Source organism: Ahaetulla prasina, chromosome 4 (assembly GCF_028640845.1).
Source record: "Ahaetulla prasina isolate Xishuangbanna chromosome 4, ASM2864084v1, whole genome shotgun sequence".
Classification (NCBI taxonomy): Eukaryota; Metazoa; Chordata; class Lepidosauria; order Squamata; family Colubridae; genus Ahaetulla; species Ahaetulla prasina.
In genome coordinates this window covers 84,814,971-84,829,978 of record NC_080542.1, presented here as the reverse complement: position 1 = coordinate 84,829,978, position 15,008 = coordinate 84,814,971, and positions in this window count along the sequence as shown.

Sequence of the window (15,008 nt, the reverse complement as noted above, 5' to 3'; positions counted from 1 at the left end):
ACCAGGATGCATAGTTTGATCCATCCAACCGGGTTATCACGGATATGCTGGACAACGGTTCTTGTGCCATCTTCACCTGGACTATTTGTATCAAATAAGCTGTCTGAGTTATATTACTATATAGTCACAGCCACTCTCAGTGTTCTGGGCCCATAACCAATGTTAAGGGTAATCTGGGTTCACAACCAAGATTGTAGACTGCTGAGCAGAATACCCTACGCATGAAAACGACTGAGACTGGTTGTATACAATAACAGTCACTTGCAGACAAACTGGGGTTTGATATTCCTTTACTTTAGGGAAAAGGCAAAGTCATAGTCCAAAAACAATTCCGGGTCATACACATATAAAGTCAGTCGGTCTTCTTACCAACGTAGACTTGCACAAATAAACAAGCAAGGTCTTCTTTCAGTTCAGTTCAATTCACAACAGTCAGTATCTTGAGGAATCAATAGCTAGCCATGAACAAGCAATGATCATAAAGCTCAAATATACAGTTGCAGCATGTCATCAGGTTACAATGCTGTAGCGTCTCTGTAGATTCCTCAACAAGCTATAATTTAATAGTCGTTTTATACATTGGCTACAGAGCTCAACCAATCAGGATGCTTGCATAATGCAGCACAGCCTTAAAGCAATATCATGCCATTCTATAAACATACATTGTTAGTTTATATATTACCTGGCCAATTAGTTAGGCAAATAACAATTTCCTGACAATTATGATCAATTCATGGCAGCCCTAAGGGCGAGATTTGAGGATCCTCTGGCTGAGTGGAAAGCAAGGATCCGGATGAAATACATCAAACAGGGGAGAAGGCCGGTAGCTGAATACAACCAAGAATTTTGTGAGCTGGTGCCCCACATGAGAGGGTGGTCGGAAATTGCTTTGTTGGAGAACTACAAAGATGGCCTGAATGAAGACATGTATGCACTCTGTCGGGCGCGCGAGGGCCCCCCTACCCTGCACGGTTGGTATACTCTGGGAGCAGAGATGGAGATCGATCTGGCCAGAGACCGCATCCCAGGCGGTCGAACCTGGAAGCAGACCTCTCTCCAGCTTCAGAAAGGAGTTCCGAAAGGCCCTGGAGTAATCATCATCATCACCATCATCATCATCATCATCATCATCATCATCATAATTTAATTTGTATACCGCCCTTCTCCCAAAGGACTCAGGGCGGTTTACAGCCAGAATAAAATACAACAACAACACATACAATATTAAAAACAAACATTAAAAAACTTATTCAATTTGGCCGAATATTAAAATGCGATCAACCCTTTAAAATTAATAAAGATTACAAACCCATAAAATAATCTAAAGATTTTAAAAATCAAGCCAGTCTAGCAAGACGGAATAAATAAGTCTTAAGTTCGCGGCAAAAGGTCCAAAGGTCAGGTAGTTGTCGAAGTCCAGGGGGAAGTTCGTTCCACAGGGTGGGGGCCTCCACAAAGAAGGCCCTTCCCCTGGGAGCCGCCAGCTTACATTGCTTGGCTGACGGCACCCTAAGGAGTCCCTCTCTGTGAGAACGCACAAGTTGCTGGGAGATAGAAGATGGCAGCAGGCGGTCCCGTAAGTAACCGGGTCCTAAGCCATGGCACGCTTTGAAGGTGGTCACCAATACCTTGAAGCGCACCTGGAAGACAACAGGCAGCCAGTGCAGTCTGCGCAGGATGGGTGTTACATGGGAGCTCCGAACCGCTCCCTCTATCACCCGCGCAGCTGCATTCTGGACCAACTGGAGCCTCCGGGTGCTCTTCAAGGGGAGCCCCATGTACAGAGCATTGCAGTAGTCCAAGCGAGAGGTAACAAGAGCATGATTGACCATGCACAAGGCATCCCGGTCCAGAAAGGGGCGCAACTGGCGAATCAGGCGAACCTGATAAAAAGCTCTCCTGGAGACGGCCGTCAAATGATCTTCGAAAGACAGCCGCCCATCCAGGAGAACGCCCAAGTTGCGCACCCCTGACTCGCCCCCAACAGTCAGCCGCGGCTGCAGCTGACTGTACTGGGGTGCCGGCATCCGCAGCCACTCCGTCTTGGAGGGATTAAGCTTGAGCCTGTTCCTCCCCATCCAGACCCGTACGGCTTCAAGACACCGGGACAGCACTTCGACGGCTTCGTTGGGGTGGCTTGGGGTGGAAAAGTACAGCTGCGTATCATCAGCGTACAGTTGGTACCTCACCCCAAAGCCACTGATGATCTCACCTAGAAGCTTCATATAGATGTTGAACAGGAGAGGCGAGAGAATCGACCCCTGCGGCACCCCACACATGAGGTACCTCAGGGTCGATCTCTGCCCCCTTGCCAACACCGTTTGCATCTGGTCAGAGAGATAGGAGGAGAACCACCGATAAACGGTGCCTCCCACTCCCAAACTCCCCAGCCGGTGCAGCAGGATACCATGGTCGATGGTATCAAAAGCCGCTGAGAGGTCTAATAGGACCAGGGCAGATGAATAACCCTTGTCTCTGGCCCTCCAGAGATCATCCACCAACGCAACCAAAGCCATCTCCGTACTGTAAACGGGTCAGAAGCCGGACTGGAATGGGTCTAGATAGACAGTTTCATCCAGGTACTGGGGTAGTTGACATGCCACTGCACTCTCTACAACCTTCGCAGTAAAGCAAAGGTTGGAGACCGGGCTATAATTTCCTAAAACAGCTGGGTCCAGGGAAGGCTTCTTGAGGAGAGCTCTCACCACTGCCTCTTTCAAGGCAGCAGGAAAGACACCTTCCCGCAAAGAAGCATTCGTAATCCCCCGGAGCCAGCCTCGTGTCACCTCCTGCGTGGCCAGCACCAACCAGGAGGGGCACGGGTCCAGCAAACATGTGGTGGCATTCAACCTCCCCAGCAACCTGTCCATGTCCTCGGGAGTCACAGGGTCAAAGTCATCCCAAACCGTCTCAACAAGACGTGTCTCGAACCCCTCGTCTGGATCTACCCAATTTTGATCCAAACCATCCCGAAGCTGAACGATTTTATCGTATAGATAACCGTTAAACTCCTCAGCACGCCCTTGTAATGGGTCCTCCCGCACCTCCTGTTGAAAGAGAGAGCGGGTCACCTGAAACAGGGCGGCCGGGTGGTTATCTGCCGACGCAATGAGGGAGTAAACGTAAGAACGCTTCGCATCCCTCAATGTCACTAGGTAGGTCCTACTATAGGACCTAACTAGTGTCTGGTCAGCCTCCAAACGGCTGGATCTCCAAGCGCTCTCTAGGCGTCTTCTCTGGCATTTCATCTCCCTCAGCTCCTCAGAGAATCAAGGAGCTGGTTGAGACCTACGCCGGGTCAGAGGCCGCAAAGGCACAACACGGTCCAAAGCTCCAGCCACGGCCTGTTCCCAGGCCGCGACTAGTTCTTCAGCCGTGCCGTGGGCCAGATTCTTGGGAACCGGCCCAAGCTCCATCAGGAACCTCTCTGGGTCCATCAGGCGCCTGGGATTGAACCAACGTATTGGTTCCGTCTCCCTGCGGTGGTGAGTACCGGTCATGTCAGTAGGAAGCATAGATCTATGGCTTGTTTCAGATGTGGAAAGGAAGGCCATTGGGCAGTCGACTGTGTGGTCAATCTGGATCCCAAGACGACTCCTGGTGGTGGAAAAGGAGTTTTGAAGCCAATTGCCAAGGCTTGAGAGGCTACTAAGAAGGGAGCTGACGTCGTCAAGGTCGCTCCTCCCACCAAGGAGAAGTTGGGAACTCTGACTAGCTCCGATGGCAGTGAATCTGATTCCGATTCCGATGAAGACCTTTTGGTGAGTTGGAAAAGGGGACTCCTGACCATCCCAGTTAAATTGCATGTCCCTTCTACTGGATCCCAGGGGGAGATGCTAGCTTTTTTGGACTCAAAGTGCACCAGGTGTGTTATTAGCCCCGGGGTGGTGGAGAAAATGGAACTCAAACTAAAAACTCTAAGTAGGCCCATAGCCTTTTGCCAGCTAGATGGGTCAGTAGCAGGAGGAGCTCCAGCCCATTTTATAATTGAACCAATAGAGATGATCATGGGAGATCACCGAGAAACCTTGAATTTTATCGTGACACTGGAGATGGACCAACCGGTCTTGTTGGGATTGCCCTGGCTCCGGAAATGGAACCTGCGAATAAATCGGAGAATGGGTGCATTATGGTTTCACTCTTTTTTTTTTTTATTGAAAGAGTTTTAAAAAACAAAAACATTTCCCCCCTTTTTCCCCCTCCCTCCCAAAAAAAAAACAAACCCTTCCCCCCTCCCTCCCCCCCCCCCCGGCTTCCCGGGTCAATCACAAGGTATTGTTATACATAAACCAAACATAGAATAAATTTTTTCCCTTCCAATCCAAATAACCACATCCAAAGCTTTTCATCTCCCAACCCCCTCCCCATTACATAAAATAACTTTCTAATTATTCCAAGGCAATCTGATATTTCTTAATCTGATATCTGTTTTGTAAATAATCAATCCATTTTTTCCATTCAATTAAATATCTTTCCTGCGTATTGTCTTTTAAAAACGCTGAGATTTTAGCCATCTCAGCCAAATTAATAACTTTCAGTATCCATTCTTCTATTGTAGGTACCTCTTCTTTCTTCCAATATTGTCCAATCAACAGTCTTGCTGCTGTTATTAAATCCGTTATAATTCCCAAAAGGAAAAATTGTGGCAGGAACTTTATCTTCTTCTTCAGTACATTTTGAATAATCCACCAAATTCTTATCCAAAAGACCTTAATTTTCTTGCAAGTCCACCAAATATGAAAATATGTAGCGTCATCACAATCACACCTCCAACATTTCGCTTGGATATTAGGATACATACATGATAATTTTTTGGGATCTAAGTGCCATCTATAAAACATCTTATAAAAATTTTCCCTTAAATTCTGTGCTTGTGTAAACTTAACATTTCTAACCCAGATTTTCTCCCATGTTTCCAACATTATTGGTTCCTGAATATTCTGTGCCCATTTTATCATACAATCCTTTACCAAATCCTTTTCCGAATCTATTTCAAGCAACACATTATACAATCTCTTTATATGCTCCTGGGTCTGATTTCTAATTTGCTTTATTAAATTTTCCTCCCTTTGCATTATACCAATTTTTTGATCTTCTTTCCATCTAGCACTTATTTGCCCATATTGAAACCAAGTATAATTCCTCCCTTCTTCATTTAATACCTGTAATGATTTTAATTGCAATCTACCTCCTTCAGCATACAAAAGTTCTTTATAAGTAATCATTTCCTGTTTCTGTTCTATATTTATATTCTCTATTGCATGTCTAGGGCTCGCCCCTATAGGAATCTTGTATTCTAATTTATAGGAATATTTTTTCCAGACCCGCAAAAGAGCACTTCTCAACACATGATTCTTAAAAGCCCTATCCACTTTTTTTTCATAAAATAAGTACTTATTTCATTATGGTTTCATTCTAAACCACGCAAGGGGGAGAAGGGAGTCGCCAAGAGAGAGGAAGCCATGCCGACCAAAGTACTGGCATCAGAGATAGAAGAGAGATAGAACACTTGGAAGGGGAGGAAAGAATTCCGAAGGAATACTGGGATCTGTGAGAAGTATTTAGTGAGAAGGCCTCTGACATGTTGCCCCTCATAGACCCACAGACTGTAGCATTGAAATTCTTTGAGAGAAAAGCTTTCTAAGCTGAAAGTCTACCCCATGATGCAGAAAGAATTGGGGGAGTTACGGAACTTTATCGATAAAAACCTGGAACCAGAATTTATTCAACCAGCTAGGCCACGAGTAGCTGCCCCTGTAATGTTCCAGGAGAAGAAGGATGGGTCCTTTCGCCTGGTGGTTAACTATAGGAATTTAAACACTGTGTGTGTAGAGAACGTCTATCCTATGCCATTTATGAAGGATATGTTGGCCCATTTGTCAAAGGGGAAGTTTTTCACCAAACTGGACCTGCGAGAGGCTTACTACAGAGTGTGCATTAAGAAAGGAGATGAGTGGAAAACAGCTTTCAATTGTCCCCTGGGTTGTTTCCAATTTCGGGTGCTCCCGTTTGGATTACAAGGAGCCCTGGCGGTGTTCATGCAATTGATAAACGAAGAACTCCATGAGCATCTGTTCAATGCGGTCCTGGTTTTTGATGACATCCTTATCTACACGGAGACCATGGACGAACATGTGAAACTAGTAAAAGCCGTTCTCAAAAAACTGTTGGCTGTAGAACTATATGCAAAACTATCTAAATGCGAATTTCATCAAACCAAAATTGACTACTTGGGGTACCGTATATCTCTGGAGGGACTGGAAATGGATTCAGGGAAGGTCTGCACCGTGTTGGAATGAGCACCTCCTCACACTCGCAAATAGTTGCAGTTTTTTGGGATTTGCCAATTTTTATTATGAGTTCATTCCCTCTTTTGCAAAGATTGCCCCACCAATCACAAATCTCTTAAAAACCAAATGGAATGGAAAGCCTACACTGTCCCGACCATTAGAATGGTCAATGGAATGCCAAGCGGCATTTGAAAAACTGAAACGGTTGCTGCCAAACCAGTCCTCAAGCACCTCTACATGGAGGTCCCATTTGTGGTTTAAGCAGATGCCAGTGACGTGGCTGTGGGAGCAGTCCTGCTCCAAGCAAATGCGGAGGGAAGTTACAAGGGTCTGGGAAGTGGCTCACCAGGCTAATGCAGCCTGTTATTAACACACAGCTGTCTGCAATTACAATTACTGCAGGCTCGAGTCCCACCAGGCCTAAGGTTGACTCAGCCTTCCATCCTTTATAAGGTAGGTAAAATGAGGACCCAAATTGTTGGGGGGGGGGCAATAAGTTGACTTTGTATATAAATATACAAATAGGATGAGACTATTGCCTTACACAATGTAAGCCGCCCTGAGTCTTCGGAGAAGGGCGGGATATAAATTCAAATTTAAAAAAACAACAACAACCTTGTGCATATATATCTTGGAAACTGACGGATACTGAAAGAAGGTGGGCTATATGGGAGAACGAGGCATTCACTGTTCGTTGGGCTCTTTTAATGTGGGGACAGTTTTTGGAAGGAGCTAAACACCCATTTGAAGTATGGACTGATCACAAGAATTTAGAAGCCTTAAAAATGCCCAGAAAACTGTCACCAAAACAAGCCCGAGGGGCCCAATACTTTAACGTTTTAACTCATCCTTGCATTACATTCCAGGAGGGAAGAATTTCTTAGCAGATGCTCTTTCACAGCTGCCACAATACAATATTGCCCATACGGACGTGATCCGCCCTATTATCCCGGTGCAACAACTTGCAGCCCCAGCAGTTACCCGGGGCCAACTAAAGACTGATGCGTCCTTGCCAGATGACCTAACCGAGTTGTTGAAGAAAGCATTAAAAATCAATGACTGATTTCTAGCCCATTCAAATGAATGTACCTTCCACGATGTCCTGGCTTGGGTGGGGGCTAAATTGTATGTCCCTGCTTGCATGAGGGAGACCATACTACAGCATTGCCACGATGCCAAGATGGCTGGACATTTTGGATTTGTAAAAACCCTACATTTATTGAAAAGACAGTTCTGGTGGTTGGGTATGAAGAAAGATATTGAATCTTACATAGCAAGCTGCCCCATGTGTGCAGCAGCTAAGAGACCACCTGGTAAACCACCAGGCCTATTGCAAACTGTTGCTCACCCTGGAGCCCCATAGAGAGAAATATCTATGGACTTTATAGTGGAATTCCCGAAAGTGGTGGCAATATGGTAATTTGAGTAGTAACTGTTTTATTCTCCAAACAAGTGCATTTCATCCCATGTTCAAAAATACCCTCAGCTAAAGCTTTAGCCAAACTATTTGTCCAACACATCTACAGACTACATGGGGTGCTTGAACGCATAATCTCGGACCGTGGGGTCCAGTTCACTTCCCAATTCTGGAAGGCGTTTTTAGGACTACTAGGCTCCGCCCAGGGGTTAAGCTCCGCCCACCATCCTCAAACTAATGGGGCTTGTGACAGATCCAATTCAGTTCTGGATCAATATTTGAGGTATTTGAGGATTAACTATCAACAAGATAACTGGGCAGACCTACTACCTTTTGCTGAGGTGGCCTATAATAACTCTAAGGCCTATAGGTGGCCTATAATAACTCTAATAAGCAGGCGGATAAGAAAAGAGCTCCGGGCAAGAATGTCCAAGTGGGAGATAAAGTATTTCTATCTACCAAATATTTGCAAACAACTCAAAAATCGAAAAAACGTGGACCTAAATATGTTGGTCCCTTCCCCATTGTGAGGGTGATTAATCCTGTCACCGTAAAGTTGGAATTACCAAAAATTTTGTGAAGAATTCACCCTGTATTCCATGTCAGTTTATTGAAACCTGAACACACGTCCCCTATTAGATCAATAGCTACTAACCCCCCTGTGCCAATTCTTATTGAAGGAGAACAACATTTTGAAATTAAAGAAATTCTAGATTCTAGAAAACATAGGGGTAGAATCCAATATTTGGTGGCATGGAAACATTTCCCTTTGTCCCAAGCAGAATGGGTGAATAAGAAGGATGTTCAGGCCCCAAAGAAACTGGCTTTGTTCTATGAAAAATACCCTGATAAACCATGATTAATCTCTCTTTTCCTTCTAGGACTAAAGTCCTTTCTGCAGGAGGGCTGAATGTCAGCCTCTGCATGCTGCTTTTATTGTTTTATTGTTGTATTTCTCAGTTAATTAGTTTACTGCTGTCTTTAGTGCTAGGCATTGGAAAGGGGTACTGTATCTTTAATTGTGGGCCAGCTGCTTCGGCTGCCAAAGGTGGGAGGGGAAGGAGACTGATCCAGAAACAAAACTGATGAATTCAAAACCTAGGAAGCGGGCTGATAACCCTCACAGCCAACGGTTGTGCATAGATGACATAGATGACATCATCTGAAGTTGACCTCCATGTGAGGGAGGGAGGAGTGGATTGGACCCAACTGTCTGACCTTTGGAGGGAGGTGGGATTTATGTGGGGACATGTATGTGTAAGAAACACCTATTATTCAGAACTTGCTTAATTTTGTTGCATTCAGTTCATTCTTAGTAAAAGATACCTTTCTCCACAAACAATGGAGTTGGGGTTTTTCTTTCTTAAGTTTTGAAAGGAGGCACGTCTGACAGAACGGTTTCAGGAACTGGGCATGACTAGTCTAGTGAAGAGAAGGACCAGGGGAGACATGATAGCAGTGTTCCAATATTTGAGGGGCTGCCACAGAGCGGAGGGGGTGAAGCTGTTTTCCAAAGCACCTGAAGGCCAGACAAGGAATATTGGATAGAAACTGAACAAGGAAAGATTCAACCTAGAAATAAGAAGAAATTTCCTGATAGTGAGAACAATCAACCAATGGCTGCCTTCAGAAGTTGTAGGAGCTTCATCGCTGGAAGCTTTCAAGAAGAGACTGGACTGCCATCTGTCAAAATGGTGTAGGGTCTGCTGGCAGGGGTTGGACTAGATGATCTACAAGGTCCCTTCCAACTTTGTTAATCTATATCTATCTGTATATTTTTAATGACCTGGATAACATAGTTGATGGGCGTCTTATTAAATGGCAAAATTGGGAAGCCTAGCTAACACCTAAGGTGATAGAATGAAATTGCAAACTAATTTGGGTAGTTTGGATGGCTACTTTAAGGGAAAAATGCCCTTTAACAGAGAAAAATTTAAGATATTACATTTAAGGAAAAAAGTATAGGATTCACATATATGCAAGATGGAGAATCCATATACACACTTCATCAGAAAGATCTTGGGTGTGGTCATTGATACAAACCAGCAGTGTGAGACAGCAGCTAAATGGGCTAATGTAGTTGATAAGTAGCATTAGAAGAAGCATAGTATCAAAGTAGTGGTTTGCAGTCTGCAGCTAAAGCATAATGTTAGGCCTGCCATATCTGGATTGCAAACTTTTCATAATTGCTAGTGGAAATTTGTATATCTTTTTACTGCCATCTAGTGGTTACCTGGATTTTTTAAAAAACATATCTACTGGTAGTAGTCCTATATAGCATAATTTATCTGATTTAGGATTAATGCTTTTCATATCTTTATTTATTTTTTTATTTACATTTATATTCCGCCCTTCTCCGAAGACTCAGGGCAGCTTACAGTGTATAAGGCAATAGTCTCATTCTATTTGTATATTTACAAAGTCAACATTGCCCCCCCCAACAATCTGGGTCCTCATTTTACCTACCTTATAAAGGATGGAAGGCTGAGTCAACCTTGGGCCGGGCTTGAACCTGCAGTAATTGCAGGCTGCTGTGTTCTAATAACAGGCTTCTTACAGCCTGAGCTATCACGGCCCATATTTTAGTTTATAAATCATGATTTTGGTTTAATAGTAAGCAGTGATTTGTAAATTGTGATGCTTTGGCTTACCTTACCTTATTCAAATTATGATTCAAACTAGCATTGGCTTAATGGAATTGTCAAAGCAGTTTCTCACAGCTCTAACTCTATTCCTGTAATATCAATTTAGGCCAATCAGATCATCTTCATTCTTCAGAAGACAAGCTTAAAATACAGTAAGAATAAATTGCCTTTGGAGGTAAAGCATGTCCTCTCTTTAGTAAAGGAAAGGAGAATCAAAATACATCCATTTTCCTTTTGGTTCCCTGGAACTCAAATGCAACACAGATAAGACAATTGCTTGAAAAGAGGTAACTGGCTCCAAAAAGGAAACTGACAACATATTTGCAAAAAAAAAAAAAGGGGGGGGTGTTAATGATGATAATTATCATCATGATTTTACATGATTTTGGATTACATCATAGCTAAATTAGAAAAAAGTCGTTAACTGCTTTTGAATTTTTGCAATCTTCTGGTGGAAGTGCCTCATTTTAGCCTGCCTCAGTGAGGATATAAATTCAAGGAATAGCTGATTATGTGTTCTATTGGCAACTTCTGGAGATAAGATGATGCAGATTTTAAGATGTAAAGATGGATATGCTGCAGTTGTTGTCCCCAATTCGGGTCTGAGCCTGGTGCCAAAGCCAATGATGGACGCCAGACATGAGACACCAGCAGGTTTTCTGATTGCTTTTTATTGGAGTACTCCAAGGAAAAGGGCTCCTGGCCAAAATGCCAAGAACCAAGAACAAAGGATTAAGAAAGCCAAGAACCAAGAACAAAGGATTAAGAAAGCTTTATACATTTTCACTAAAAGAGAAGGGGGACTAGGCGAGATAATAAGAAATAATAAGAAATATCATCTAATAAACATTTTAGTAATAATTCTACAATTTGGCCTACTGGTCTCTAGCTGACCCTATTCCTAAGCCTTGGCTAATGAATGTGTTCTGTCCGGGAGGACATAGGGGGTGTATAGACTGAGGCACAGACGGCTGAAGGCTAACACATTTAATCAGGAACCACTAACAAGCAAAACATCTGATCAGAACTGGCAACAGGCAACAAACGGGCTGACCAATAGCGCATGCCTAATTTTCCCTCCAGGAGAGCTGTCATGCCTCAGCCAATGGGAGGTGTTTCTGAGTTGCTATGTCCTGGCGCGGCAGAATACGCTGTGTGCCTACAACTTCTCTGGGAACGACGTGGTTTAGGAGCGCTTACAGGAGAAGGCAGCAATGGTTGTTCAGGAACCTCAGAAACTGTCAATGTCAGAGGCTCTGGTCCAGTGGAAAGCTCAGCCAATGGACAAAGACCCATTTGACAAAGACCTCAAGTGTGTCGGGTGTCGGGATGGTCGAACGGGACATGATGCCTGAAGAGCTTGGTGTGGAGGAGTGGTTTGGCGTTGCAGCTAAGCCAGGGCAAACTGTGTCCTGCATGGGGGCAGAGGCGAACGGTCTACCACAGAGCTGGTTGATAGGCGCTGCCAATTCTGTCTGTCTTCTAGCTCGACCCTATAAGAACGGGGTCCTGCTATTACAATGACTCGGCCCGGCAACCAACATGGTTCTCCCCCATAATTCCGAGCATATACTAGGTCCCCTGTATTAAAAGTTCAGACCAAGCTTGTGGAATCTGGGGGGGGGGGTTCTGATGCATAGTTTGGGTGCAGCCTGTCCAGGGTCGTTCGGAGCCAGTGGCCCATGAGGAGTTCTGCCGGGGTGCGGTTAGTCATGGGGCAAGAAGTGGAATGCTGTGCCAGGAGATATTTTGTGACCTTCTCCTGCCAATTGGCTGGCCCCAGCCTGGACAGGACATCTTTAGCTGCTTGGATTGCCCTTTTAACCAGTCTGTTACTGGCTGGATGAAATGGGGCAACCAACGCATGCCAGATGCCCAGCTCGGCCAGGAACACCTGGAATGCAGCTGAGGTGAACTGAGGCCTATTATCAGAAACCACCAGGTCAGACAGGCCATGGGTGGTAAACCATCTGCGAAGAACCCTGCTAACAACTTCAGAAGTGGTTGATGCCATGAGAGCTATCTCAACCCATTTTGAATAGGGATCAACTGCTATTAAAATGGTTTGTCCCTGGAATGGTCCAGCCAGATCTATATGGATCCTGGACTATGGGCCTCTAGGGGTCTCCCATTCCCTGGAGAGGGCTTCGTGGGGTGCAGGTGAGATTGTTGGCTACTCTGACATCCCCCTACCCAGTCAGCAATGAACCAGTCCAAATTAGGCCACCACATGTAGCTGCGCCCTAAGGCCTTCATCCTGGCTATGCCAGGATTACCCTTGTGTAGACATTCCAAGACATTCCAAGTGTTTTTAATTTTGACGGGACCACTATCCTGCTTCCCCATAGCAAACAGCCTTTTAGGACAGACAGTTCATGCTTCCTCGTCTTTATAGCAGGAACTCTTCAACTACATGTCCTTGTGGCCATCCCCTGCATAGCCAATCCAACACTTGTGTGAGTGTTGGATCCCGTAGGGAAAATTTCACCATGTCAATTGCTGTGATTGGAATTTGTAAGTAAAAGAGATGACACTGGGGCAAGGTTCTGTACTGCTATGGGAAGAGGGCAACGGCTAAGGCTGTCAGCATTGGGGAGCTTCTTCCCTGGGTGACATGTAAAGTGATAATTATAAGCAGCCAGGAACACAGACCACCTGGATGTTCATCGGGAAATGATCTGGGGTGTCTGCCTGTCGCCGGATAATAATCCCAGGAGCGGCTTGTGATCCGTCACTAGCTGGAAGGAACGGCCATAAATGTAATCATGGAACCGTTTAATGGCAGCGACTGCTGCCAAAGCTTCTTTATGCAATTGGCTATAATTTCTTTCTGCATAGGAAAGCGTAAGCAATTGGTGCTTTGGCTCCATTTGGCAACTAGTGGCTCAGAACAACCCCAATGCCATAGGGAGAAGTGTCGCAAACCAGAGTGAGGGGAAGGTGGTTGTTGTATTGAACAAGCACTGCCTCTGAAGTAAGGAGATCTTTTACTGCTGTAAAAGCAGTGGCCTGAGCTCTTCCCCAGACCCAGGGTGTATTGCTATCTAGCAGCCTGTGAAGAGGCTCTGCCAGTGAAGCCTTATGTGGCAGGAAGATACTATAAAAGTTAAGCAGACCTAGGGACTTCTGGTTTGGCACCGTAGGTGATGGCGGTGATCTTTACGATCACCAACCTCTGGATTATGTGGAATCGCTAGGACAGCTTAAATCTGCTGTCCAGCGGTTCGGAAAACCCCCTCTTCGGGAGAAGGAGAAGGTGGTGAGCTGAGGGCAGAGGTTGAATTTCCCTAAAGACCCTGAGAAAAAAGGGGTTTGAAGGGTTAAGTTCCCTCCAGTAACCCGAAGTGCTCCAGATCCGAGGATTCTTCTGCTTTGGCGGAACCAATCACCACGACCAAACACCGAGATTTATTTTGGACAATAAAGGATTATACAGAACGAAAGTGGGAGAACTTTAAGCAAGTAGCCAAGCCGATTCCCCGTTACTTTGTAACAAGCTTGAAAACAGTAAAAAAATGGAGGCGAATTGTTAACAAGCTAACGAGTGGAAAGCGAAAGCGATACTTTCAGCGTTTGCCGTCTGCAGTTGGTAATTTGCATGTTACTTGCTGCTTTTACTCTTTAACTCTTTGCTGCCTGCTGATAGAATCTAGGGGAGATTTTTAAATACTGCTTTAAAAGACTGTGTTTCTTAGAGGTTAAGAAGATTTAAAGTGAATATTAAGTTGGAAATAAATAAATAAATAATTTTATAGAAGATGGCAGCCAAACAATTAAAGTCTACTGTAACAAAGAGCTCTGGAACTTTATCAGCTGGTGCCTCTCCAGCTCATACAGCAGAGACTAGAACATTGAATTTAGAGGTGTTACAAGAGAACTTAAAAGGCTTTATAGAAGAAAAATTTAAAGTAATAACTGATGAGATGTCTGAAATGAAAGAGCAGATATCAGAAATTCAAGTGGGAAATAAAGAAGTTAAAGAAGGATTTGTAATGGCAGTACAAGTTTGGCAACGAATGTGATTTTATTGGAAGAGGAGGTTGAAGAAATTAAGCAACATAATTTAAAATTAGAAAATAAAATGGATGAATTTCAAAGTAAAATGGAAAAACAGAGGATGAAATAGTTTTGATACAATATAGAAATATGGAATTTGCTCTTAGAATTCGAGGTTTGAAAGAAAATAAGGAAGAGAATTTAAGGGAATTTTTTTCTGAAGTATTTGCTGAGATATTAGCAGCTCGTCCAGCAGATGTGGCTTATCAAATTGATAAAATATATCGTGTGAATTCTTGGATAGCAAGGCAAAAAGTTGCCAAGGGATGTTGTTATTTATTTTACAAACAGAACAGTGAGAAATCAGATTTTGCAAGCTTCATATAAGGGGAGAAGATTCAGATTGCTGGTCAAGATATTTTGATATTAAAGGAAATTCCACCAAAATGTTAAGGGCTAGGAAGGAATTTGCCTTCCTGGTGAATGAACTTAAAAAACATCAGATTGAATATAGATGGGATATTCCAACTGGTATAATAGTATATTATGCAGGGAAAGTACATCGTCTCAATACAGTTGGAAAAGCAAGAGAATTTTATGTTGAGGTATTAAAAGTTGGAAGTCTTCCCCCATTGGAAGCTAGAAGAAGGGAGGCTGAAG